This window comes from Camelus bactrianus, chromosome 15, assembly GCF_048773025.1.
Source record: "Camelus bactrianus isolate YW-2024 breed Bactrian camel chromosome 15, ASM4877302v1, whole genome shotgun sequence".
Taxonomy (NCBI): domain Eukaryota; kingdom Metazoa; phylum Chordata; class Mammalia; order Artiodactyla; family Camelidae; genus Camelus; species Camelus bactrianus.
In genome coordinates this window covers 2537205-2564493 of record NC_133553.1, presented here as the reverse complement: position 1 = coordinate 2564493, position 27289 = coordinate 2537205, and positions in this window count along the sequence as shown.

The following is a 27289-nucleotide window of genomic DNA, read 5'->3' as shown; positions in this document are numbered from 1 at the left end:
ACCTAGCACAAAGGGAACGGGTTGCAGGAGAAACTTTTACTCTGGTTTCTCAGTCTGTTTCCTAGTGCCGGTTTGAAGTTCCTGCAGTTTTCTCTGTAAAACCGAGTTGGAGCTAGTACCTCCCCAAATATATGTATGGAGTGGAGTTTGCAACTCAAAAGAAACTTTGTGTTCCCAACAAGCTAGGTGAAGGACGGCTTTCACACACACTTATTTCTCAGAACTGAGCATGTGGAGAGACGTTCGTTCACCTAGCACAAAGGGAACGGGTTGCAGGAGAAACTTTTACTCTGGTTTCTCAGTCTGTTTCCTAGTGCCGGTTTGAATTTCCTGCAGTTTTCACTGTAAAACCGAGTTGGAGCTAGTACCTCCCCATATATATGTATGGAGTGGAGTTTGCAAGTGAAAAGAAACTTTGTGTTCCCAACAAGCTAGGTGAAGGACGGCTTTCACACACACTTATCTCTCCGAACTGAGCATGTGGAGAGACGTTCGTTCATCTAGCACAAAGGGAACGGGTTGCAGGAGAAACTTTTACTCTGGTTTCTCAGTCTGTTTCTTAGTTCCGGTTTGAAGTTCCTGCAGTTTTCACTGTAAAACCGAGTTGGAGCTAGTACCTCCCCATATATATGTATGGAGTGGAGTTTGCAACTGAAAAGAAACTTTGTGTTCCCAACAAGCTAGGTGAAGGACGGCTTTCACACACACTTATCTCTCCGAACTGAGCATGTGGAAAGACGTTCGTTCATCTAGCACAAAAGGAACGGGTTTCAGGAGAAACATTTCCTCTGGTTTCTCAGTCTGTTTCCTAGTGCAGTTTTGAAGTTCCTGCAGTTTTCACTGTAAAACCGAGTTGGATCTAGTACCTCCCCATATATATGTATGGAGTGGAGTTTGCAACTGAAAAGGAACTTTGTGTTCCCAACAAGCTAGGTGAAGGACGGCTTTCACACACAATTATCTCTCAGAAATGAGCATATGGAGAGACGTTCGTTCAACTAGCACAAAGGGAACGGGTTGCAGGTGAAACTTTTACTCTCGTTTCTCAGTCAGTTTCCTAGTGCCGGTTTGAAGTTCCTGCAGTTTTCACTGTAAAACCGAGTTGGAGCTAGTACCACCCCATATATAAGTATGGAGTGGAGTTTGCAAGTGAAAAGAAACTTTGTGTTCCCAACAAGCTAGGTGAAGGACGGCTTTCACACACACGTATCTCTCCGAACTGAGCATGTGGAGAGAAGTTCGTTCATCTAGCACAAAGGGAACGGGTTGCAGGAGAAACTTTTACTCTGTTTTCTCAGTCTGTTTCCTAGTGCCGGTTTGAAGTTCCTGCAGGTGTCACTGTAAAACCGTGTTGGAGCTAGTACCTCCCCTTATATATGTATGGAGTGGAGTTTGCAACTGAAAAGAAACTTTGTGTTCCCAACAAGCTAGGTGAAGGACGGCTTTCACACACACTTATCTCTCCGAACTGAGCATGTGGAGAGACGTTCGTTCATCTTGCACAAAGGGAACGGGTTGCAGGAGAAACTTTTACTCTGGTTTCTCAGTCTGTTTCCTAGTGCCGGTTTGAAGTTCCTGCAGTTTTCACTGTAAAACCGAGTTGGAGCTAGTACCTCCCCATATATATGTATGGAGTGGAGTTTGCAAGTGAAAAGAAACTTTGTGTTCCCAATAAGCTAGGTGAAGTACGGCTTTCACACACACTTATCTCTCAGAACTGAGCATGTGGAGAGACGTTCGTTCATCTAGCACAAAGGGAACGGGTTGTAGGAGAAACTTTTACTCTGGTTTCTCAGTCTGTTTCCTAGTGCCGGTTTGAAGTTCGTGCAGTTTTCACTGTAAAACCGAGTTGGAGCTAGTACCTCCCCATATATATATATGGAGTGGAGTTTGCAAGTGAAAAGAAACTTTGTGTTCCCAACAAGCTATGTGAAGGACGGCTTTCACACACACTTATCTCTCAGAACTGAGCATGTGGAGAGACGTTCGTTCATCTAGCAGAAAGGGAACGGTTTGCAGGAGAAACTTTACTCGGGTTTCTCAGTGTGTTTCCTAGTGCCGGTTTGAAGTTCCTGCAGTTTTCACTGTAAAACCGAGTTGGAGCTAGTACCTCCCCATATATATGTATGGAGTGGAGTTTGCAACTGAAAAGAACTTTGTGTTCCCAACAAGATAGGTGAAGGACGGCTTTCACACACACTTATCTCTCAGAACTGAGCATGTGGAGAGACGTTCGTTCACCTAGCAAAAAGGGAACGGGTTGCAGGAGAAACTTTTACTCTGGTTTCTCAGTCTGTTTCCTAGTGCCGGTTTGAAGTTCCTGCAGTTTTCACTGTAAAACCGAGTTGGAGCTAGTACCTCCCCAAATATATGTATGGAGTGGAGTTTGCAACTGAAAAGAAACTTTGTGTTCCCAACAAGCTAGGTGAAGGACGGCTTTCACACACACTTATTTCTCAGAACTGAGCATGTGGAGAGACGTTCGTTCACCTAGCACAAAGGGAACGGGTTGCAGGAGAAACTTTTACTCTGGTTTCTCAGTCTGTTTCCTAGTGCCGGTTTGAATTTCCTGCAGTTTTCACTGTAAAACCGAGTTGGAGCTAGTACCTCCCCATATATATGTATGGAGTGGAGTTTGCAAGTGAAAAGAAACTTTGTGTTCCCAACAAGCTAGGTGAAGGACGGCTTTCACACACATTATCTCTCCGAACTGAGCATGTGGAGAGACGTTCGTTCATCTAGCACAAAGGGTACGGGTTGCAGGAGAAACTTTTACTCTGGTTTCTCAGTCTGTTTCTTAGTTCCGGTTTGAAGTTCCTGCAGTTTTCACTGTAAAACCGAGTTGGAGCTAGTACCTCCCCATATATATGTATGGATTGGAGTTTGCAACTGAAAAGAAACTTTGTGTTCCCAACAAGCTAGGTGAAGGACGGCTTTCACACACAATTATCTCTCAGAATTGAGCATGTGGCGAGACGTTCGTTCATCTAGCACAAAGGGAACGGGTTGCAGGTGAAACTTTTACTCTGGTTTCTCAGTCAGTTTCCTAGTGCCGGTTTGAAGTTCCTGTAGTTTTCACTGTAAAACAGAGTTGGAGCTAGTACCTCCCCATATATATGTATGGAGTGGAGTTTGCAAGTGAAAAGACACTTTGTGTTCCCAACAAGCTAGGTGAAGGACGGCTTTCACACACACTTATCTCTCAGAACTGAGCATGTGGAGAGACGTTCGTTCATCTAGCACAAAGGGAACGGGTTGCAGGAGAAACTTTTACTCTGGTTTCTCAGTCTGTTTCCTAGTGCCGGTTTGAAGTTCCTGCAGTTTTCACTGTAAAACCGAGTTGGAGCTAGTTCCTTCCCATATATATGTATGGAGTGGAGTTTGCAAGTGAAAAGAAACTTTGTGTTCCCAACAAGCTAGGTGAAGGACGGCTTTCACACACACTTATCTCTCAGAACTGAGCATGTGGAGAGACGTTCGTTCATCTAGCAAAAAGGGAACGGGTTGCAGGGGAAACTTTTACTCTGGTTTCTCAGTCTGTTTCCTAGTGCCGGTTTGAAGTTCCTGCAGTTTTCACTGTAAAACCGAGTTGGAGCTAGTACCTCCCCATATATATGTATGGAGTGGAGTTTGCAACTGAAAAGAAACTTTGTGTTCCCAACAAGCTAGGTGAAGGACGGCTTTCACACACACTTATCTCTCAGAACTGAGCATGTGGAGAGACGTTCGTTCATCTAGCACAAAGGGAACGGGTTGCAGGAGAAACTTTTACTCTGGTTTCTCAGTCTGTTTCCTAGTGCCGGTTTGAAGTTCCTGCAGTTTTCACTGTAAAACAGAGTTGGAGCTAGTACCTCCCCATATATATGTATGGAGTGGATTTTGCAACTGAAAAGAAACTTTGTGTTCCAAACAAGCTAGGTAAAGGACGGCTTTCACACACACTTATCTCTCAGAACTGAGCATGTGGAGAGACGTTCGTTCATCTAGCACAAAGGGAACGGGTTGCAGGAGAAACTTTTACTCTGGTTTCTCAGTCTGTTTCCTAGTGCCGGTTTGAAGTTCCTGCAGTTTTCACTGTAAAACCGAGTTGGAGCTAGTACCTCCCCATATATATGTATGGAGTGGAGTTTGCTAGTGAAAATAAACTTTGTGTTCCCAACAAGCTAGGTGAAGGACGGCTTTCACACACACTTATCTCTCAGAACTGAGCATGTGGAGAGACGTTCGTTCATCTAGCACAAAGGGAACGGGTTGCAGGAGAAACTTTTACTCTGGTTTCTCAGTCTGTTTCCTAGTGCCGGTTTGAAGTTCCTGCAGTTTTCACTGTAAAACCGAATTGGAGCTAGTACCTCCCCATATATATGTATGGAGTGGAGTTTGCAAGTGAAAAGAACTTTGTGTTCCCAACAAGATAGTTGAAGGACGGCTTTCACACACACTTATCTCTCAGAACTGAGCATGTGGAGAGACGTTCGTTCATCTAGCACAAAGGGAACGGGATGCAGGGGAAACTTTTACTCTGGTTTCTCAGTCTGTTTCCTAGTGCCGGTTTGAAGTTCCAGCATTTTTCACTGTAAAACAGAGTTGGACCTAGTACCTCCCCATATATATGTATGGAGTGGAGTTTGCAACTGAAAAGAAACTTTGTGTTCCCAACAAGCTAGGTGAAGGACGGCTTTCACACACACTTATCTCTCAGAACTGAGCATGTGGAGAGACGTTCGTTCATCTAGCACAAAGGGAACGGGATGCAGGGGAAACTTTTACTCTGGTTTCTCAGTCTGTTTCCTAGTGCCGGTTTGAAGTTCCTGCAGTTTTCACTGTAAAACAGAGTTGGAGCTAGTACCTCCCCATATATATGTATGGAGTGGAGTTTGCTAGTGAAAATAAACTTTGTGTTCCCAACAAGCTAGGTGAAGGACGGCTTTCACACACACTTATCTCTCAGAACTGAGCATGTGGAGAGACGTTCGTTCATCTAGCACAAAGGGAACGGGTTGCAGGAGAAACTTTTACTCTGGTTTCTCAGTCTGTTTCCTAGTGCCGGTTTGAAGTTCCTGCAGTTTTCACTGTAAAACCGAATTGGAGCTAGTACCTCCCCATATATATGTATGGAGTGGAGTTTGCAAGTGAAAAGAACTTTGTGTTCCCAACAAGATAGTTGAAGGACGGCTTTCACACACACTTATCTCTCAGAACTGAGCATGTGGAGAGACGTTCGTTCATCTAGCACAAAGGAACGGGATGCAGGGGAAACTTTTACTCTGGTTTCTCAGTCTGTTTCCTAGTGCCGGTTTGAAGTTCCAGCATTTTTCACTGTAAAACAGAGTTGGACCTAGTACCTCCCCATATATATGTATGGAGTGGAGTTTGCAACTGAAAAGAAACGTTGTGTTCCCAACAAGCTAGGTGAAGGACGGCTTTCACACACACTTATCTCTCAGAACTGAGCATGTGGAGAGACGTTCGTTCATCTAGCACAAAGGGAACGGGATGCAGGGGAAACTTTTACTCTGGTTTCTCAGTCTGTTTCCTAGTGCCGGTTTGAAGTTCCAGCAGTTTTCACTGTAAAACAGAGTTGGAGCTAGTACCTCCCCATATATATGTATGGAGTGGAGTTTGCAACTGAAAAGAAACTTTGTGTTCCCAACAAGCTAGGTGAAGGACGGCTTTCACACACACCTATCTCTCAGAACTGAGCATGTGGAGAGACGTTCGTTCATCTAGCACAAAGGGAACGGATTGCAGGAGAAACTTTTACTCTGGTTTCTCAGTCTGTTTCCTAGTGCCGGTTTGAAGTTCCTGCAGTTTTCACTGTAAAACCGAGTTGGAGCTAGTACCTCCCCATATATATGTATGGAGTGGAGTTTGAAAGTGAAAAGAAACTTTGGGTTCCCAACAAGCTAGGTGAAGGGCGGCTTTCACACACACTTATCTCTCAGAACTGAGCATGTGGAGAGACGTTCGTTCATCTAGCACAAAGGGAACGGGTTGCAGGAGAAACTTTTACTCTGGTTTCTCAGTCTGTTTCCTAGTGCCGGTTTGAAGTTCCTGCAGTTTTTACTGTAAAACCGAGTTGGAGTAGTATGTCCCCATATATATGTATGGAGTGGAGTTTGCAACTGAAAAGAAACTTTGTGTTCCCAACAAGCTAGGTGAAGGACGGCTTTCACACACACTTATCTCTCAGAACTGAGCATGTGGAGAGACGTTCGTTCATCTAGCACAAAGGGAACGGTTTGCAGGAGGAACTTTTATTCTGGTTTCTCAGTCTGTTTCCTAGTGCCGGTTTGAAGTTCCTGCAGTTTTCACTGTAAAACCGAGTTGGATCTAGTACCTCCCATATATATGTATGGAGTGGAGTTTGCAAGTGAAAAGAACTTTGTGTTCCCAAAAAGATAGGTGAAGGACGGCTTTCACACACACTTATCTCTCAGAACTGAGCATGTGGAGAGACTTTCGTTCACCTAGCACAAAGGTAACGGGTTGCAGGAGAAACTTTTACTCTGGTTTCTCAGTTTGTTTCCAAGTGCCGGTTTGAAGTTCCTGCAGTTTTCACTGTAAAACCGAGTTGGAGCTAGAACCTCCCCATATATATGTATGGAGTGGAGTTTGCAACTGAAAAGAAACTTTGTGTTCCCAACAAGCTAGGTGAAGGACGGCTTTCACACACACTTATCTCTCAGAACGGAGCATGTGGAGAGACGTTCGTTCATCTAGCACAAATGGAACGGGTTGCAGGAGAAACTTTTACTCTGGTTTCTCAGTCTGTTTCCTAGTGCCGGTTTGAAGTTCCTGCAGTTTTCACTGTAAAACCGAGTTGGAGCTTGTACCTACCCATATATATGTATGGAGTGGAGTTTGCAAGTGAAAAGAAACTTTGTGTTCCCAACAAGCTAGGTGAAGGACGGCTTTCACACACACTTATCTGTCCGAACTGAGCATGTGGAGAGACGTTCATTCATCTAGCACAAAGGGAACGGGTTGCAGGACAAACTTTTACTCTGGTTTCTCAGTCTGTTTCCTAGTGCCGGTTTGAAGTTCCTGCAGTTTTCACTGTAAAACCGAGTTGGAGCTTTTACCTCCCCATATATATGTATGGAGTGGAGTTTGCAACTGAAAAGAAACTTTGTGTTCCCAACAAGCTAGGTGAAGGACGGCTTTCACACACACTTATCTCTCAGAATTGAGCATGTGGAGAGACGTTCGTTCATCTAGCACAAAGGGAACGGGTTGCAGGTGAAACTTTTACTCTGGTTTCTCAGTCAGTTTCCTAGTGCCGGTTTGAAGTTCCTGTAGTTTTCAGTGTAAAACAGAGTTGGAGCTAGTACCTCCCATTATATATGTATGGAGTGGAGTTTGCAAGTGAAAAGAAACTTTGTGTTCCCAACAAGCTAGGTGAAGGACGGCTTTCACACACACTTATCTCTCAGAACTGAGTATGTGGAGAGACGTTCGTTCATCTAGCACAAAGGGAACGGGTTGCAGGACAAACATTTACTCTGGTTTCTCAGTCTGTTTCCTAGTGCCGGTTTGAAGTTCCTGCAGTTTTCACTGTAAAACCGAGTTGGAGCTAGTACCTCCCCATATATATGTATGGAGTAGAGTTTGCAACTGAAAAGAAACTTTGTGTTCCCAACAAGCTAGATGAAGGACGGCTTTAACACACACTTATCTCTCAGAAATGAGCATGTTGGAGAGACGTTCGTTCACCTAGCACAAAGGGAACAGGTTGCAGGAGAAACTTTTACTCTGGTTTCTCAGTCTGTTTCCTAGTGCCGGTTTGAAGTTCCTGCAGTTTTCTCTGTAATACCGAGTTGGAGCTAGTACCTCCCCATGTATATGTATGGAGTGGAGTTTGCAACTGAAAAGAAACTTTGTGTTCCCAACAAGCTAGGTGAAGGACGGCTTTCACACACACTTATCTCTCAGAACTGAGCATGTGGAGAGACGTTCGTTCATCTAGCACAAAGGGAACGGGATGCAGGGGAAACTTTTACTCTGGTTTCTCAGTCTGTTTCCTAGTGCCGGTTTGAAGTTCCAGCAGTTTTCACTGTAAAACAGAGTTGGAGCTAGTACCTCCCCATATATATGTATGGATTGGAGTTTGCAACTGAAAAGAAACTTTGTGTTCCCAACAAGCTAGGTGAAGGACGGCTTTCACACACACTTATCTCTCAGAAGTGAGCATGTGGAGAGACGTTCGTTCATCTAGCACAAAGGGAACGGTTTGCAGGAGAAACTTTTACTCTGGTTTCTCAGTCTTTTTCCTAGTGCCGGTTTGAAGTTCCTGCAGTTTTCACTGTAAAACCGAGTTGGAGCTAGTACCTCCCCATGTATATGTATGGAGTGGAGTTTGAAAGTGAAAAGAAACTTTGGGTTCCCAACAAGCTAGGTGAAGTGCGGCTTTCACACACACTTATCCCTCAGAACTGAGCATGTGTAGAGACGTTCGTTCATCTAGCACAAAGGGAACGGGTTGCAGGAGAAACTTTTACTCTGGTTTCTCAGTCTGTTTCCTAGTGCCGGTTTGTAGTTCCTGCAGTTTTCACTGTAAAACCGAGTTGGAGTAGTATGTCCCCATATATATGTATGGAGTGGAGTTTGCAACTGAAAAGAAACTTTGTGTTCCCAACAAGCTAGGTGAAGGACGGCTTTCACACACACTTATCTGTCAGAACTGAGCATGTGGAGAGACGTTCGTTCATCTAGCACAAAGGGAACGGGTTGCAGGAGGAACTTTTATTCTGGTTTCTCAGTCTGTTTCCTAGTGCCGGTTTGAAGTTCCTGCAGTTTTCACTGTAAAACCGAGTTGGATCTAGTACCTCCCATATAATTGTATGGAGTGGAGTTTGCAAGTGAAAAGAACTTTGTGTTCCCAACAAGCTAGGTGAAGGACGGCTTTCACACACACTTATCTCTCAGAACTGAGCATGTGGAGAGACGTTCGTTCACCTAGCACAAAGGGAACGGGTTGCAGGAGAAACTTTTACTCTGGTTTCTCAGTCTGTTTCCAAGTGCCGGTTTGAAGTTCCTGCAGTTTTCACTGTAAAACCGAGTTGGAGCTAGAACCTCCCCATATATATGTATGGAGTGGAGTTTGCAACTGAAAAGAAACTTTGTGTTCCCAACAAGCTAGGTGAAGGACGGCTTTCACACACACTTATCTCTCAGAACTGAGCATGTGGAGAGACGTTCGTTCATCTAACACAAATGGAACGGGTTGCAGGAGAAACTTTTACTCTGGTTTCTCAGTCTGTTTTCTAGTGCCGGTTTGAAGTTCCTGCAGTTTTCACTGTAAAACCGAGTTGGAGCTAGTACCTCCCCATATATATGTATGGAGTGGAGTTAGCAAGTGAAAAGAAACTTTGTGTTCCCAACAAGCTAGGTGAAGGACGGCTTTCACACACACTTATCTCTCCGAACTGAGCATGTGGAGAGACGTTCGTTCATCTAGCACAAAGGGAACGGGTTGCAGGAGAAACTTTTACTCTGGTTTCTCAGTCTGTTTCCTAGTTCCGGTTTGAAGTTCCTGCAGTTTTCACTGTAAAACCGAGTTGGAGCTAGTACCTCCCCATATATATGTATGGAGTGGAGTTTGCAACTGAAAAGAAACTATGTGTTCCCAACAAGCTATGTGAAGGACGGCTTTCACACACACTTATCTCTCAGAATTGAGCATGTGGAGAGACGTTCGTTCATCTAGCACAAAGGGAACGGGTTGCAGGTGAAACTTTTACTCTGGTTTCTCAGTCAGTTTCCTAGTGCCGGTTTGAAGTTCCTGTAGTTTTCACTGTAAAACAGAGTTGGAGCTAGTACCTCCCCATATATATGTATGGAGTGGAGTTTGCAAGTGAAAAGAAACTTTGTGTTCCCAACAAGCTAGGTGAAGTACGGCTTTCACACACACTTATCTCTCCGAACTGAGCATGTGGAGAGACGTTCGTTCATCTAGCACAAAGGGAACGGGTTGCAGGACAAACTTTTACTCTGGTTTCTCAGTTTGTTTCCTAGTTCCGGTTTGAAGTTCCTGCAGTTTTCACTGTAAAACCGAGTTGGAGCTAGTACCTCCCCATATATATGTATGGAGTGGAGTTTGCAACTGAAAAGAAACTTTGTGTTCCCAACAAGCTAAGTGAAGGAAGGCTTTCACACACACTTATCTCTCAGAATTGAGCATGTGGAGAGACGTTCGTTCATCTAGCACAAAGGGAACGGGTTGCAGGGGAAACTATTACTCTGGTTTCTCAGTCAGTTTCCTAGTGCCGGTTTGAAGTTCCTGTAGTTTTCACTGTAAAACAGAGTTGGAGCTAGTACCTCCCATTATATATGTATGGAGTGGAGTTTGCAAGTGAAAAGAAACTTTGTGTTCCCAACAAGCTAGGTGAAGGACGGCTTTCACACACACTTATCTCTCAGAACTGAGCATGTGGAGAGACGTTCGTTCATCTAGCACAAAGGGAACGGGTTGCAGGAGAAACTTTTACTCTGGTTTCTCAGTCTGTTTCCTAGTGCCGGTTTGAAGTTCCTGCAGTTTTCACTGTAAAACCGAGTTGGAGCTAGTACCTCCCCATATATATGTATGGAGTGGAGTTTGCAACTGAAAAGAAACTTTGTGTTCCCAACAAGCTAGGTGAAGGACGGCTTTCACACACACTTATCTCTCAGAACTGAGCATGTGGAGAGACGTTCGTTCATCTAGCAAATAGGGAACGGGTTGAAGGGGAAACTTTTACTCTGGTTTCTCAGTCTGTTTCCTAGTGCCGGTTTGAAGTTCCTGCAGTTTTCACTGTAAAACCGAGTTGGAGCTAGTACCTCCCCATATATATGTATGGAGTGAAGTTTGCAACTGAAAAGAAACTTTGTGTTCCCAACAAGCTAGATGAAGGACGGCTTTCATACACACTTATCTCTCAGAAATGAGCATGTTGGAGAGACGTTCGTTCACCTAGCACAAAGGGAACAGGTTGCAGGAGAAACTTTTACTCTGGTTTCTCAGTCTGTTTCCTAGTGCCGGTTTGAAGTTCCTGCAGTTTTCTCTGTAAAACCGAGTTGGAGCTAGTACCTCCCCATGTATATGTATGGAGTGGAGTTTGCAACTGAAAAGAAACTTTGGGTTCCCAACCAGCTAGGTGAAGGGCGGCTATCACACACACTTTTCTCTCAGAACTGAGCATGTGGAGAGAAGTTCGTTCATCTAGCACAAAGGGAACGGGTTGCAGGAGAAACTTTTACTCTGGTTTCTCAGTCTGTTTCCTAGTTCCGGTTTGAAGTTCCTGCAGTTTTCACTGTAAAACCGAGTTGGAGTAGTATGTCCCCATATATATGTATGGAGTGGAGTTTGCAACTGAAAAGAAACTTTGTGTTCCCAACAAGCTAGGTGAAGGACGGCTTTCACACACACTTATCTGTCAGAACTGAGCATGTGGAGAGACGTTCGTTCATCTAGCACAAAGGGAACGGGTTGCAGGAGGAACTTTTATTCTGGTTTCTCAGTCTGTTTCCTAGTGCCGGTTTGAAGTTCCTGCAGTTTTCACTGTAAAACCGAGTTGGATCTAGTACCTCCCATATAATTGTATGGAGTGGAGTTTGCAAGTGAAAAGAACTTTGTGTTCCCAACAAGCTAGGTGAAGGACGGCTTTCACACACACTTATCTCTCAGAACTGAGCATGTGGAGAGACGTTCGTTCATCTAGCACAAAGGGAACGGGTTGCAGGAGAAACTTTTACTCTGGTTTCTCAGTCTGTTTCCAAGTGCCGGTTTGAAGTTCCTGCAGTTTTCACTGTAAAACCGAGTTGGAGCTAGAACCTCCCAATATATATGTATGGAGTGGAGTTTGCAACTGAAAAGAAACTTTGTGTTCCCAACAAGCTAGGTGAAGGACGGCTTTCACACACACTTATCTCTCAGAACTGAGCATGTGGAGAGACGTTCGTTCATCTAACACTAATGGAACGGGTTGCAGGAGAAACTTTTACTCTGGTTTCTCAGTCAGTTTCCTAGTGTCGGTTTTAAGTTCCTGTAGTTTTCACTGTAAAACCGATTTGGAGCTAGTACCTCCCCATATATATGTATGGAGTGGAGTTTGCAAGTGAAAAGAAACTTTGTGTTCCCAACAAGCTAGGTGAAGGACGGCTTTCACACACACTTATCTCTCAGAACTGAGCATGTGGAGAGACGTTCGTTCATCTAGCACAAAGGGAACGGGTTGCAGGAGAAACTTTTACTCTGGTTTCTCAGTCTGTTTCCTAGTGCCGGTTTGAAGTTCCTGCAGTTTTCACTGTAAAACCGAGTTGGAGCTAGTACCTCCCCATATATATGTATGGAGTGGAGTTTGCAACTGAAAAGAAACTTTGTGTTCCCAACAAGCTAGGTGAAGGACGGCTTTCACACACACTTATCTCTCAGAACTGAGCATGTGGAGAGACGTTCGTTCATCTAGCAAAAAGGGAACGGGTTGAAGGGGAAACTTTTACTCTGGTTTCTCAGTCTGCTTCCTAGTGCCGGTTTGAGGTTCCTGCAGTTTTCACTGTAAAACCGAGTTGGAGCTAGTACCTCCCTATATATATGTATGGAGTGGAGTTTGCAACTGAAAAGAAACTTTGTGTTCCCAACAAGCTAGATGAAGGACGGCTTTCACACACACTTATCTCTCAGAAATGAGCATGTTGGAGAGACGTTCGTTCACCTAGCACAAAGGGAACAGGTTGCAGGAGAAACTTTTACTCTGGTTTCTCAGTCTGTTTCCTAGTGCCGGTTTGAAGTTCCTGCAGTTTTCACTGTAAAACCGAGTTGGAGCTAGTACCTCCCCATGTATATATATGGAGTGGAGTTTGCAACTGAAAAGAAACTTTGTGTTCCCTAAAAGCTAGGTGAAGGACGGCTTTCACACACACTTATCTCTCAGAACTGAGCATGTGGAGAGACGTTCGTTCATCTAGCACAAAGGGAACGGGTTGCAGGAGAAACTTTTACTCTGCTTTCTCAGTCTGTTTCCTAGTGCCGGTTTGAAGTTCCTGCAGTTTTCACTGTAAAACCGAGTTGGAGCTAGTACCTCCCCATATATATGTATGGAGTGGAGTTTGCAACTGAAAAGAAACTTTGTGTTCCCAACAAGCTAGGTGAAGGACGGCTTTCACACACACTTATCTCTCAGAACTGAGCATGTGGAGAGACTTTCGTTCATCTAGTACAAAGGGAACGGGTTGCAGGAGAAACTTTTACTCTGGTTTCTCAGTCTGTTTCCTAGTGCCGGTTTGAAGTTCCTGCAGTTTTCACTGTAAAACCGAGTTGGAGCTAGTACCTCCCCATATATATGTATGGAGTGGAGTTTGCAACTGAAAAGAAACTTTGTGTTCCCAACAAGCTAGGTGAAGGACGGCTTTCACACACACTTATCTCTCAGAACTGAGCATGTGGAGAGACGTTCGTTCATCTAGCACAAAGGGAACGGGATGCAGGGGAAACTTTTACTCTGATTTCTCAGTCTGTTTCCTAGTGCCGGTTTGAAGTTCCAGCAGTTTTCACTGTAAAACAGAGTTGGAGCTAGTACCTCCCCATATATATGTATGGAGTGGAGTTTGCAACTGAAAAGAAACTTTGTGTTCCCTACAAGCTAGGTGAAGGACGGCTTTCACACACACTTATCTCTCAGAACTGAGCATGTGGAGAGACGTTCGTTCATCTAGCACAAAGGGAACGGGTTGCAGGAGAAACTATTACTCTGCTTTCTCAGTCTGTTTCCTAGTTCCGGTTTGAAGTTCCTGCAGTTTTCACTGTAAAACCGAGTTGGAGTAGTATGTCCCCATATATATGTATGGAGTGGAGTTTGCAACTGAAAAGAAACTTTGTGTTCCCAACAAGCTAGGTGAAGGACGGCTTTCACACACACTTATCTGTCAGAACTGAGCATGTGGAGAGACGTTCGTTCATCTAGCACAAAGGGAACGGGTTGCAGGAGGAACTTTTATTCTGGTTTCTCAGTCTGTTTCCTAGTGCCGGTTTGAAGTTCCTGCAGTTTTCACTGTAAAACCGAGTTGGATCTAGTACCTCCCATATAATTGTATGGAGTGGAGTTTGCAAGTGAAAAGAACTTTGTGTTCCCAACAAGCTAGGTGAAGGACGGCTTTCACACACACTTATCTCTCAGAACTGAGCATGTGGAGAGACGTTCGTTCATCTAGCACAAAGGGAACGGGTTGCAGGAGAAACTTTTACTCTGGTTTCTCAGTCTGTTTCCAAGTGCCGGTTTGAAGTTCCTGCAGTTTTCACTGTAAAACCGAGTTGGAGCTAGAACCTCCCAATATATATGTATGGAGTGGAGTTTGCAACTGAAAAGAAACTTTGTGTTCCCAACAAGCTAGGTGAAGGACGGCTTTCACACACACTTATCTCTCAGAACTGAGCATGTGGAGAGACGTTCGTTCATCTAACACAAATGGAACGGGTTGCAGGAGAAACTTTTACTCTGGTTTCTCAGTCAGTTTCCTAGTGTCGGTTTTAAGTTCCTGTAGTTTTCACTGTAAAACCGATTTGGAGCTAGTACCTCCCCATATATATGTATGGAGTGGAGTTTGCAAGTGAAAAGAAACTTTGTGTTCCCAACAAGCTAGGTGAAGGACGGCTTTCACACACACTTATCTCTCAGAACTGAGCATGTGGAGAGACGTTCGTTCATCTAGCACAAAGGGAACGGGTTGCAGGAGAAACTTTTACTCTGGTTTCTCAGTCTGTTTCCTAGTGCCGGTTTGAAGTTCCTGCAGTTTTCACTGTAAAACCGAGTTGGAGCTAGTACCTCCCCATATATATGTATGGAGTGGAGTTTGCAACTGAAAAGAAACTTTGTGTTCCCAACAAGCTAGGTGAAGGACGGCTTTCACACACACTTATCTCTCAGAACTGAGCATGTGGAGAGACGTTCGTTCATCTAGCAAAAAGGGAACGGGTTGAAGGGGAAACTTTTACTCTGGTTTCTCAGTCTGCTTCCTAGTGCCGGTTTGAGGTTCCTGCAGTTTTCACTGTAAAACCGAGTTGGAGCTAGTACCTCCCTATATATATGTATGGAGTGGAGTTTGCAACTGAAAAGAAACTTTGTGTTCCCAACAAGCTAGATGAAGGACGGCTTTCACACACACTTATCTCTCAGAAATGAGCATGTTGGAGAGACGTTCGTTCACCTAGCACAAAGGGAACAGGTTGCAGGAGAAACTTTTACTCTGGTTTCTCAGTCTGTTTCCTAGTGCCGGTTTGAAGTTCCTGCAGTTTTCACTGTAAAACCGAGTTGGAGCTAGTACCTCCCCATGTATATATATGGAGTGGAGTTTGCAACTGAAAAGAAACTTTGTGTTCCCTACAAGCTAGGTGAAGGACGGCTTTCACACACACTTATCTCTCAGAACTGAGCATGTGGAGAGACGTTCGTTCATCTAGCACAAAGGGAACGGGTTGCAGGAGAAACTTTTACTCTGCTTTCTCAGTCTGTTTCCTAGTGCCGGTTTGAAGTTCCTGCAGTTTTCACTGTAAAACCGAGTTGGAGCTAGTACCTCCCCATATATATGTATGGAGTGGAGTTTGCAACTGAAAAGAAACTTTGTGTTCCCAACAAGCTAGGTGAAGGACGGCTTTCACACACACTTATCTCTCAGAACTGAGCATGTGGAGAGACTTTCGTTCATCTAGTACAAAGGGAACGGGTTGCAGGAGAAACTTTTACTCTGGTTTCTCAGTCTGTTTCCTAGTGCCGGTTTGAAGTTCCTGCAGTTTTCACTGTAAAACCGAGTTGGAGCTAGTACCTCCCCATATATATGTATGGAGTGGAGTTTGCAACTGAAAAGAAACTTTGTGTTCCCAACAAGCTAGGTGAAGGACGGCTTTCACACACACTTATCTCTCAGAACTGAGCATGTGGAGAGACGTTCGTTCATCTAGCACAAAGGGAACGGGATGCAGGGGAAACTTTTACTCTGATTTCTCAGTCTGTTTCCTAGTGCCGGTTTGAAGTTCCAGCAGTTTTCACTGTAAAACAGAGTTGGAGCTAGTACCTCCCCATATATATGTATGGAGTGGAGTTTGCAACTGAAAAGAAACTTTGTGTTCCCTACAAGCTAGGTGAAGGACGGCTTTCACACACACTTATCTCTCAGAACTGAGCATGTGGAGAGACGTTCGTTCATCTAGCACAAAGGGAACGGGTTGCAGGAGAAACTTTTACTCTGGTTTCTCAGTCTGTTTCCTAGTGCCGGTTTGAAGTTCCTGCAGTTTTCACTGTAAAACCGAGTTGGAGCTAGTACCTCCCCATATATATGTATGGAGTGGAGTTTGCAACTGAAAAGAAACTATGTGTTCCCAACAAGCTAGGTGAAGGACGGCTTTCACACACACTTATCTCTCAGAACTGAGCATGTGGAGAGACTTTCGTTCATCTAGTACAAAGGGAACGGGTTGCAGGAGAAACTTTTACTCTGGTTTCTCAGTCTGTTTCCTAGTGCCGGTTTGAAGTTCCTGCAGTTTTCACTGTAAAACCGAGTTGGAGCTAGTACCTCCCCATATATATGTATGGAGTGGAGTTTGCAACTGAAAAGAAACTTTGTGTTCCCAACAAGCAAGGTGAAGGACGGCTTTCACACACACTTATCTCTCAGAACTGAGCATGTGGAGAGACGTTCGTTCATCTAGCACAAAGGGAACGGGATGCAGGGGAAACTTTTACTCTGATTTCTCAGTCTGTTTCCTAGTGCCGTTTTGAAGTTCCAGCAGTTTTCACTGTAAAACAGAGTTGGAGCTAGTACCTCCCCATATATATGTATGGAGTGGAGTTTGCAACTGAAAAGAAACTTTGTGTTCCCAACAAGCTAGGTGAAGGACGGCTTTCACACACACTTATCTCTCCGAACTGAGCATGTGGAGAGACGTTCGTTCATCTAGCACAAAGGGAACGGGTTGCAGGAGAAATTTTACTCTGGTTTCTCAGTCTGTTTCCTAGGGCCGGTTTGAAGTTCCTGCAGTTTTCAGTGTAAAACCGAGTTGGAGCTTGTACCTCCCCATATATATGTATGGAGTGGAGTTTGCAAGTGAAAAGAAACTTTGGGTTCCCAACAAGCTAGGTGAAGGGCGGCTTTCACACACACTTATCTCTCAGAATTGAGCATGTGGAGAGACGTTCGTTCATCTAGCACAAAGGGAACGGGTTGCAGGAGAAACTTTTACTCTGGTTTCTCAGTCTGTTTCCTAGTGCCGGTTTGAAGTTCCTGCAGTTTTCACTGTAAAACCGAGTTGGAGCTAGTACCTCCCCATATATATGTATGGAGTGGTGTTTGCAACTGAAAAGAAACTTTGTGTTCCCAACAAGCTAGGTGAAGGACGGCTTTCACACACACTTATCTCTCAGAACTGAGCATGTGGAGAGACTTTCGTTCATCTAGTACAAAGGGAACGGGTTGCAGGAGAAACTTTTACTCTGGTTTCTCAGTCTGTTTCCTAGTGCCGGTTTGAAGTTCCTGCAGTTTTCACTGTAAAACCGAGTTGGAGCTAGTACCTCCCCATATATATGTATGGAGTGGAGTTTGCAACTGAAAAGAAACTTTGTGTTCCCAACAAGCTAGGTGAAGGACGGCTTTCACACACACTTATCTCTCAGAACTGAGCATGTGGAGAGATGTTCGTTCATCTAGCACAAAGGGAACGGGATGCAGGGGAAACTTTTACTCTGATTTCTCAGTCTGTTTCCTAGTGCCGGTTTGAAGTTCCAGCAGTTTTCACTGTAAAACAGAGTTGGAGCTAGTACCTCCCCATATAAATGTATGGAGTGGAGTTTGCAACTGAAAAGAAACTTTGTGTTCCCAACAAGCTAGGTGAAGGACGGCTTTCACACACACTTATCTCTCCGAACTGAGCATGTGGAGAGACGTTCGTTCATCTAGCAGAAAGGGAACGGGTTGCAGGAGAAATTTTACTCTGGTTTCTCAGTCTGTTTCCTAGGGCCGGTTTGAAGTTCCTGCAGTTTTCAGTGTAAAACCGAGTTGGAGCTTGTACCTCCCCATATATATGTATGGAGTGGAGTTTGCAAGTGAAAAGAAACTTTGGGTTCCCAACAAGCTAGGTGAAGGGAGGCTTTCACACACACTTATCTCTCAGAATTGAGCATGTGGAGAGACGTTCGTTCATCTAGCACAAAGGGAACGGGTTGCAGGAGAAACTTTTACTCTGGTTTCTCAGTCTGTTTCCTATTGCCGGTTTGAAGTTCCTGCAGTTTTCACTGTAAAACCGAGTTGGAGCTAGTACCTCCCCATATATATGTATGGAGTGGTGTTTGCAACTGAAAAGAAACTTTGTGTTCCCAACAAGCTAGGTGAAGGACGGCTTTCACACACACTTATCTGTCAGAAATGAGCATGTGGAGAGACGTTCGTTCATCTAGCACAAAGGGAACGGGTTGCAGGAGGAACTTTTATTCTGGATTCTCAGTCTGTTTCCTAGTGCCGGTTTGAAGTTCCTGCAGTTTTCACTGTAAAACCGAGTTGGATCTAGTACCTCCCATATAATTGTATGGAGTGGAGTTTGCAAGTGAAAAGAACTTTGTGTTCCCAACAAGATAGGTGAAGGACGGCTTTCACACACACTTATCTCTCAGAACTGAGCATGTGGAGAGACGTTCGTTCATCTAGCACAAAGGGAACGGGATGCAGGGGAAACTTTTACTCTGGTTTCTCAGTCTGTTTCCTAGTTCCGGTTTGAAGTTCCTGCAGTTTTCACTGTAAAACCGAGTTGGAGCCATTACCTCCCCATATATATGTATGGAGTGGAGTTTGCAACTGAAAAGAAACTTTGTGTTCCCAACAAGCTAGGTGAAGGACGGCTTTCACACACACTTATCTCTCAGAACTGAGCATGTGGAGAGACGTTCGTTCATCTAGCACAAAGGGAACGGGTTGCAGGAGAAACTTTTACTCTGGTTTCTCAGTCTGTTTCCTAGTGCCGGTTTGAAATTCCTGCAGTTTTCACTGTAAAACCGAGTTGGAGCTAGTACCTCCCCATATATATGTATGGATTGGAGTTTGCTAGTGAAAATAAACTTTGTGTTCCCAACAAGCTAGGTGAAGTACGGCTTTCACACACACTTATCTCTCAGAACTGAGCATGTGGAGAGACGTTCGATCATCTAGCACAAAGGGAACGGGTTGCAGGAGAAACTTTTACTCTGGTTTCTCAGTCTGTTTCCTAGTGCCGGTTTGAAGTTCCTGCAGTTTTCACTGTAAAACCGAGTTGGAGCTAGTACCTCCCCATATATATGTATGGAGTGGAGTTTGCAAGTGAAAAGAACTTTGTGTTCCCAACAAGATAGGTGAAGGACGGCTTTCACACACACTTATCTCTCAGAACTGAGCATGTGGAGAGACTTTCGTTCATCTAGCACAAAGGGAACGGGATGCAGGGGAAACTTTTACTCTGATTTCTCAGTCTGTTTCCTAGTGCCGGTTTGAAGTTCCAGCAGTTTTCACTGTAAAACAGAGTTGGACCTAGTACCTCCCCATATATATGTATGGAGTGGAGTTTGCAACTGAAAAGAAACTTTGTGTTCCCAACAAGCTAGGTGAAGGACGGCTTTCACACACACTTATCTCTCAGAACTGAGCATGTGGAGAGACGTTCGTTCATCTAGCACAAAGGGAACGGGATGCAGGGGAAACTTTTACTCTGGTTTCTCAGTCTGTTTCCTAGTGCCGGTTTGAAGTTACAGCAGTTTTCACTGTAAAACAGAGTTGGAGCTAGTACCTCCCCATATATATGTATGGAGTGGAGTTTGCAACTGAAAAGAAACTTTGTGTTCCCAACAAGCTAGGTGAAGGACGGCTTTCACACACAATTATCTCTCCGAACTGAGCATGTGGAGAGACGTTCGTTCATCTAGCACAAAGGGAACGGGTTGCAGGAGAAATTTTACTCTGGTTTCTCAGTCTGTTTCCTAGTGCCGGTTTGAAGTTCCTGCAGTTTTCAGTGTAAAACCGAGTTGGAGCTAGTACCTCCCCATATATATGTATGGAGTGGAGTTTGCAAGTGAAAAGAAACTTTGGGTTCCCAACAAGCTAGGTGAAGGGCGGCTTTCACACACACTTATCTCTCAGAACTGAGCATGTGGAGAGACGTTCGTTCATCTAGCACAAAGGGAACGGGTTGCAGGAGAAACTTTTACTCTGGTTTCTCAGTCTGTTTCCTAGTGCCGGTTTGAAGTTCCTGCAGTTTTCACTGTAAAACCGAGTTGGAGTTAGTACCTCCCCATATATATGTATGGAGTGGAGTTTGCAAATGAAAAGAAACTTTGTGTTCCCAACAAGCTAGGTGAAGGACGGCTTTCACACACAATTATCTGTCAGAAATGAGCATGTGGAGAGACGTTCGTTCATCTAGCACAAAGGGAACGGGTTGCAGGAGGAACTTTTATTCTGGTTTCTCAGTCTGTTTCCTAGTGCCGGTTTGAAGTTCCTGCAGTTTTCACTGTAAAACCGAGTTGGATCTAGTACCTCCCATATAATTGTATGGAGTGGAGTTTGCAAGTGAAAAGAACTTTGTGTTCCCAACAAGATAGGTGAAGGACGGCTTTCACACACACTTATCTCTCCGAACTGAGCATGTGGAGAGACGTTCGTTCATCTAGCACAAAGGGAACGGGATGCAGGGGAAACTTTTACTCTGGTTTCTCAGTCTGTTTCCTAGTGCCGGTTTGAAGTTCCTGCAGTTTTCACTGTAAAACCGATTTGGAGCTAGTACCTCCCCATATATATGTATGGAGTGGAGTTTGCAACTGAAAAGAAACTTTGTGTTCCCAACAAGCTAGGTGAAGGACGGCTTCACACACACTTATCTCTCAGAACTGAGCATGTGGAGAGACGTTCGTTCATCTAACACAAATGGAACGGGTTGCAGGAGAAACTTTTACTCTGGTTTCTCAGTCTGTTTCCTAGTGCCGGTTTGAAGTTCCTGCAGTTTTCACTGTAAAACCGAGTTGGAGCTAGTACCTCCCCATATATATGTATGGAGTGGAGTTTGCAAGTGAAAAGAAACTTTGTGTTCCCAACAAGCTAGGTGAAGGACGGCTTTCACACACACATATCTCTCCGAACTGAGCATGAAGAGAGACGTTCGTTCATCTAGCACAAAGGGAACGGGTTGCAGGACAAACTTTTACTCTGGTTTCTCAGTCTGTTTCCTAGTTCCGGTTTGAAGTTCCTGCAGTTTTCACTGTAAAACCGAGTTGGAGCTAGTACCTCCCCATATATATGTATGGAGTGGAGTTTGCAACTGAAAAGAAACTTTGTGTTCCCAACAAGCTAGGTGAAGGACGGCTTTCACACACACTTATCTCTCAGAACTGAGCATGTGGAGAGACGTTCGTTCATCTAGCACAAAGGGAACGGGTTGCAGGAGAAACTTTACTCTGGTTTCTCAGTCTGTTTCCTAGTGCCGGTTTGAAGTTCCTGCAGTTTTCACTGTAAAACCGAGTTGGAGCTAGTACCTCCCCATATATATGTATGGAGTGGAGTTTGCAAGTGAAAAGAAACTTTTTGTTCCCAACAAGCTAGGTGAAGGACGGCTTTCACACACACTTATCTCTCAGAACTGAGCATGTGGAGAGACGTTCGTTCATCTAGCAAAAATGGAACGGGTTGCAGGGGAAACTTTTACTCTGGTTTCTCAGTCTGTTTCCTAGTGCCGGTTTGAAGTTCCTGCAGTTTTCACTGTAAAACCGATTTGAAGCTAGTACCTCCCCATATATATGTATGGAGTGGAGTTTGCAACTGAAAAGAAACTTTGTGTTCCCAACAAGCTAGGTGAAGGACGGCTTCACACACACTTATCTCTCAGAACTGAGCATGTGGAGAGACGTTCGTTCATCTAGCACAAAGGTAACGGGTTGTAGGAGAAACTTTTACTCTGGTTTCTCAGTCTTTTTCCTAGTGCCGGTTTGAAGTTCCTGCAGTTTTCACTGTAAAACCGAGTTGGAGCTAGTACCTCCCCATATATATGTATGGAGTGGAGTTTGCAACTGAAAAGAAACTATGTGTTCCCAACAAGCTAGGTGAAGGACGGCTTTCACACACACTTATCTCTCAGAACTGAGCATGTGGAGAGACGTTTGTTCACCTAGCACAAAGGGAACGGGTTGCAGGAGAAACTTTTACTCTGGTTTCTCAGTCTGTTTCAAAGTTGCGGTTTGAAGTTCCTGCAGTTTTCACTGTAAAACCGATTTGGAGCTAGTACCTCCCCATATATATGTCTGGAGTGGAGTTTGCAACTGAAAAGAAACTTTGTGTTCCCAACAAGCTAGGTGAAGGACGGCTTTCACACACACTTATCTCTCAGAACTGAGCATGTGGAGAGACGTTCGTTCATCTAGAAAAAAAGGGAACGGGTTGCAGGAGAAACTTTTACTCTGGTTTCTCAGTCTGTTTCCTAGTGCCGGTTTGAAGTTCCTGCAGTTTTCACTGTAAAACAGAGTTGGAGCTAGTACCTCCCCATATATATGTATGGAGTGGAGTTTGCAACTGAAAAGAAACTTTGTGTTCCCAACAAGCTAGGTGAAGGACGGCTTTCACACACACTTATCTCTCAGAACTGAGCATGTGGAGAGACGTTCGTTCATCTAGCTCAAAGGGAACAGGATGCAGGGGAAACTTTTACTCTGGTTTCTCAGTCTGTTTCCTAGTGCCGGTTTGAAGTTCCTGCAGTTTTCACTTTAAAACCGAGTTGGAGCTAGTACCTCCCCATATATATGTATGGAGTGGAGTTTGCAACTGAAAAGAAACTTTGTGTTCCCAACAAGCTAGGTGAAGGACGGCTTTCACACACACTTATCTCTCAGAACTGAGCATGTGGAGAGACGTTCGTTCATCTAGCACAAAGGGAACGGGTTGCAGGAGAAACTTTTACTCTGGTTTCTCAGTCTGTTTCCTAGTGCCGGTTTGAAGTTCCTGCAGTTTTCACTGTAAAACCGAGTTGGAGCTAGTACCTCCCCATATATATGTATGGAGTGGAGTTTGCAACTGAAAAGAAACTTTGTGTTCCCAACAAGCTAGGTGAAGGACGGCTTTCACACACACTTATCTCTCAGAACTGAGCATGTGGAGAGACGTTCGTTCATCTAGCTCAAAGGGAACAGGTTGCAGGAGAAACTTTTAATCTGGTTTCTCAGTCTGTTTCCTAGTGCCGGTTTGAAGTTCCTGCAGTTTTCACTGTAAAATCGAGTTGGAGCTAGTACCTCCCCATATATATGTATGGAGTGGAGTTTGCAACTGAAAAGTAACTTTGTGTTCCCAACAAGCTAGGTGAAGGACGGCTTTCACACACACTTATCTCTCAGAACTGAGCATGTGGAGAGACGTTCGTTCATCTAGCACAAAGGGAACGGGTTGCAGGAGAAACTTTTACTCTGGTTTCTCAGTCTGTTTCCTAGTGCCGGTTTGAAGTTCCTGCAGTTTTCACTGTAAAACCGAGTTGGAGCTAGTACCTCCCCATATATATGTATGGAGTGGAGTTTGCTAGTGAAAAGAAACTTTGTGTTCCCAACAAGCTAGGTGAAGGACGGCTTTCACACACACTTATCTCTCAGAACTGAGCATGTGGAGAGACGTTCGTTCATCTAGCACAAAGGGAACGGGTTGCAGGAGAAACTTTTACTCTGGTTTCTCAGTCTGTTTCCTAGTGCCGGTTTGAAGTTCCTGCAGTTTTCACTGTAAAACCGAGTTGGAGCTAGTACCTCCCCATATATATGTATGGAGTGGAGTTTGCAACTGAAAAGAAACTTTGTGTTCCCAACAAGCTAGGTGAAGGACGGCTTTCACACACAATTATCTCTCAGAACTGAGCATGTGGAGAGACGTTCGTTCATCTAGCACAAAGGGAACGGGTTGCAGGAGAAACTTTTACTCTGGTTTCTCAGGCTGTTTCCTAGTGCTGGTTTGAAGTTCCTGCAGTTTTCACTGTAAAACCGAGTTGGAGCTAGTACATCCCCATATATATGTATGGAGTGGAGTTTGCAACTGAAAAGAAACTTTGTGTTCCCAACAAGCTAGGTGAAGGACGGCTTTCACACACACTTATCTCTCAGAACTGAGCATGTGGAGAGACTTTCGTTCATCTAGCAAAAAGGGAACGGGTTGCAGGGGAAACTTTTACTCTGGTTTCTCAGTCTGTTTCCTAGTGCCGGTTTGAAAATCCTGCAGTTTTCACTGTAAAACCGAGTTGGAGCTAGTACCTCCCCATATATATGTATTTAGTGGAGTTTGCAACTGAAAAGAAACTATGTGTTCCCAACAAGCTAATTGAAGGACGGCTTTCACACACACTTGTCTCTCAGAACTGAGCATGTGGAGAGACGTTCGTTCATCTAGCACAAAGGGAACGGGTTGCAGGAGAAACTTTTACTCTGGTTTCTCAGTCTGTTTCCTAGTGCCGGTTTGAAGTTCCTGCAGTTTTCACTGTAAACCCGAGTTGGAGCTAGTACCTCCCCATATATATGTATGGATTGGAGTTTGCTAGTGAAAATAAACTTTGTGTTCCCAACAAGCTAGGTGAAGGACGGCTTTCACACACACTTATCTCTCAGAACTTAGCATGTGGAGAGACGTTCGTTCATCTAGCACAAAGGGAACGGGTTGCAGGAGAAACTTTTACTCTGGTTTCTCAGTCTGTTTCCTAGTGCCGGTTTGAAGTTCCTGCAGTTTTCACTGTAAAACCGAGTTGGAGCTAGTACCTCCCCATATATATGTATGGGGTGGAGTTTGCAACTGAAAAGAAACTTTGTGTTCCCAACAAGCTAGGTGAAGGACGGCTTTCACACACACTTATCTCTCAGAACTGAGCATGTGGAGAGACGTTCGTTCATCTAGCACAAAAGGAACGGGTTGCAGGGGAAACTTTTACTCTGGTTTCTCAGTCTGTTTCCTAGTGATGGTTTGAAGATCCTGCAGTTTTCACTGTAAAACCGAGTTGGAGCTAGTACCTCCCCATATATATGTATTTAGTGGAGTTTGCAACTGAAAAGAATCTATGTGTTCCCAACAAGCTAATTGAAGGACGGCTTTCACACACATTTGTCTCTCAGAACTGAGCATGTGGAGAGACGTTCGTTCATCTAGCACAAAGGGAACGGGTTGCAGGAGAAACTTTTACTCTGGTTTCTTAGTCTGTTTCCTAGTGCCGGTTTGAAGTTCCTGCAGTTTTCACTGTAAAACCGAGTTGGAGCTTGTACCTCCCCATATATATGTATGGAGTGGAGTTTGCAAGTGAAAAGAATCTTTGTGTTCCCAACAAGCTAGGTGAAGGACGGCTTTCACACACACTTATCTCTCAGAACTGAGCATGTGGAGAGACGTTCGTTCATCTAGCACAAAGGGAACGGGTTGCAGGGGAAACTTTTACTCTGGTTTCTCAGTCTGTTTCCTAGTGCCGGTTTGAAGTTCCTGCAGTTTTCACTGTAAAACCGAGTTGGAGCTAGTACCTCCCCATATATATGTATGGAGAGGAGTTTGCAAGTGAAAATAAACTTTGTGTTCCCAACAAGCTAGGTGAAGGACGGCTTTCACACACACTTATCTCTCAGAACTTAGCATGTGGAGAGACGTTCGTTCATCTAGCACAAAGGGAACGGGTTGCAGGAGAAACTTTTACTCTGGTTTCTCAGTCTGTTTCCTAGTGCCGGTTTGAAGTTCCTGCAGTTTTCACTGTAAAACCGAGTTGGAGCTAGTACCTCCCCATATATATGTATGGAGTGGAGTTTGCAACTGAAAAGAAACTTTGTGTTCCCAAGAAGCTAGGTGAAGGACGGCTTTCACACACACTTATCTCTCAGAACTGAGCATGTGGAGAGACGTTCGTTCACCTAGCACTAAGGGAACGGGTTGCAGGAGAAACTTTTACTCTGTTTTCTCAGGCTGTTTCCAAGTGCCGGTTTGAAGTTCCTGCAGTTTTCACTGTAAAACCGAGTTGGAGCTAGTACCTCCCCATATATATGTATGGAGTGGAGTTTGCAACTGAAAAGAAACTTTGTGTTCCCAACAAGCTAGGTGAAGTACGGCTTTCACACACACTTATTTCTCAGAACTGAGCATGTGGAGAGACGTTCGTTCATCTAGCACAAAGGGAACGGGTTGCAGGAGAAACTTTTACACTGGTTTCTCAGTCTGTTTCCTAGTGCCGGTTTGAAGTTCCTGCAGTTTTCACTGTAAAATCGAGTTGGAGCTAGTACCTCCCCATATATATGTATGGAGTGGAATTTGCAAGTGAAAAGAAACTTTGTGTTCCCAACAAGCTAGGTGAAGGACGGCTTTCACACACACTTATCTCTCAGAACCGAGCATGTGGAGAGACGTTCGTTCATCTAGCACAAAGGGAACGGTTTGCAGGAGAAACTTTTACTCTCGTTTCTCAGTCTGTTTCCTAGTGCCGGTTTGAAGTTCCTGCAGTTTTCACTGTAAAACCGAGTTGGATCTAGTACCTCCCCATATATATGTATGGAGTGGAGTTTGCAACTGAAAAGAAACTTTGTGTTCCCAACAAGCTATGTGAAGGACGGCTTTCACACACACTTTTCTCTCCGAACTGAGCATGTGGAGAGACGTTCGTTCATCTAGCACAAAGGGAACGGGTTGCAGGAGAAACTTTTACTCTGGTTTCTCAGTCTGTTTCCTAGTGCCGGTGTGAAGTTCCTGCAGTTTTCACTGTAAAACCGAGTTGGAGCTAATACCTCCCCATATATATGTATGGAGTGGAGTTTGCAAGTGAAAAGAAACTTTGTGTTCCCAACAAGCTAGGTGAAGGACGGCTTTCACACACACTTATCTCTCCGAACTGAGCATGTGGAGAGACGTTCGTTCATCTAGCACAAAGGGAACGGGTTGCAGGAGAAACTTTTACTCTGGTTTCTCAGTCTGTTTCCTAGTGCCGGTTTGAAGTTCCTGCAGTTTACACTGTAAAACCGAGTTGGAGCTAGTACCTCCCCATATATATGTATGGAGTGGAGTTTGCAAGTGAAAAGAAACTTTGTGTTCCCAACAAGCTAGGTGAAGGACGGCTTTCACACACACTTATCTCTCAGAACTGAGCATGTGGAGAGACGTTCGTTCACCTAGCACAAAGGGAACGGGTTGCAGGAGAAACTTTTACTCTGGTTTCTCAGTCTGTTTCCTAGTGCCGGTTTGAAGTTCCTGCAGTTTTCACTGTAAAACCGAGTTGGAGCTAGTATGTTCCCATATATATGTATGGAGTGGAGATTGCAAGTGAAAAGAAACTTTGTGT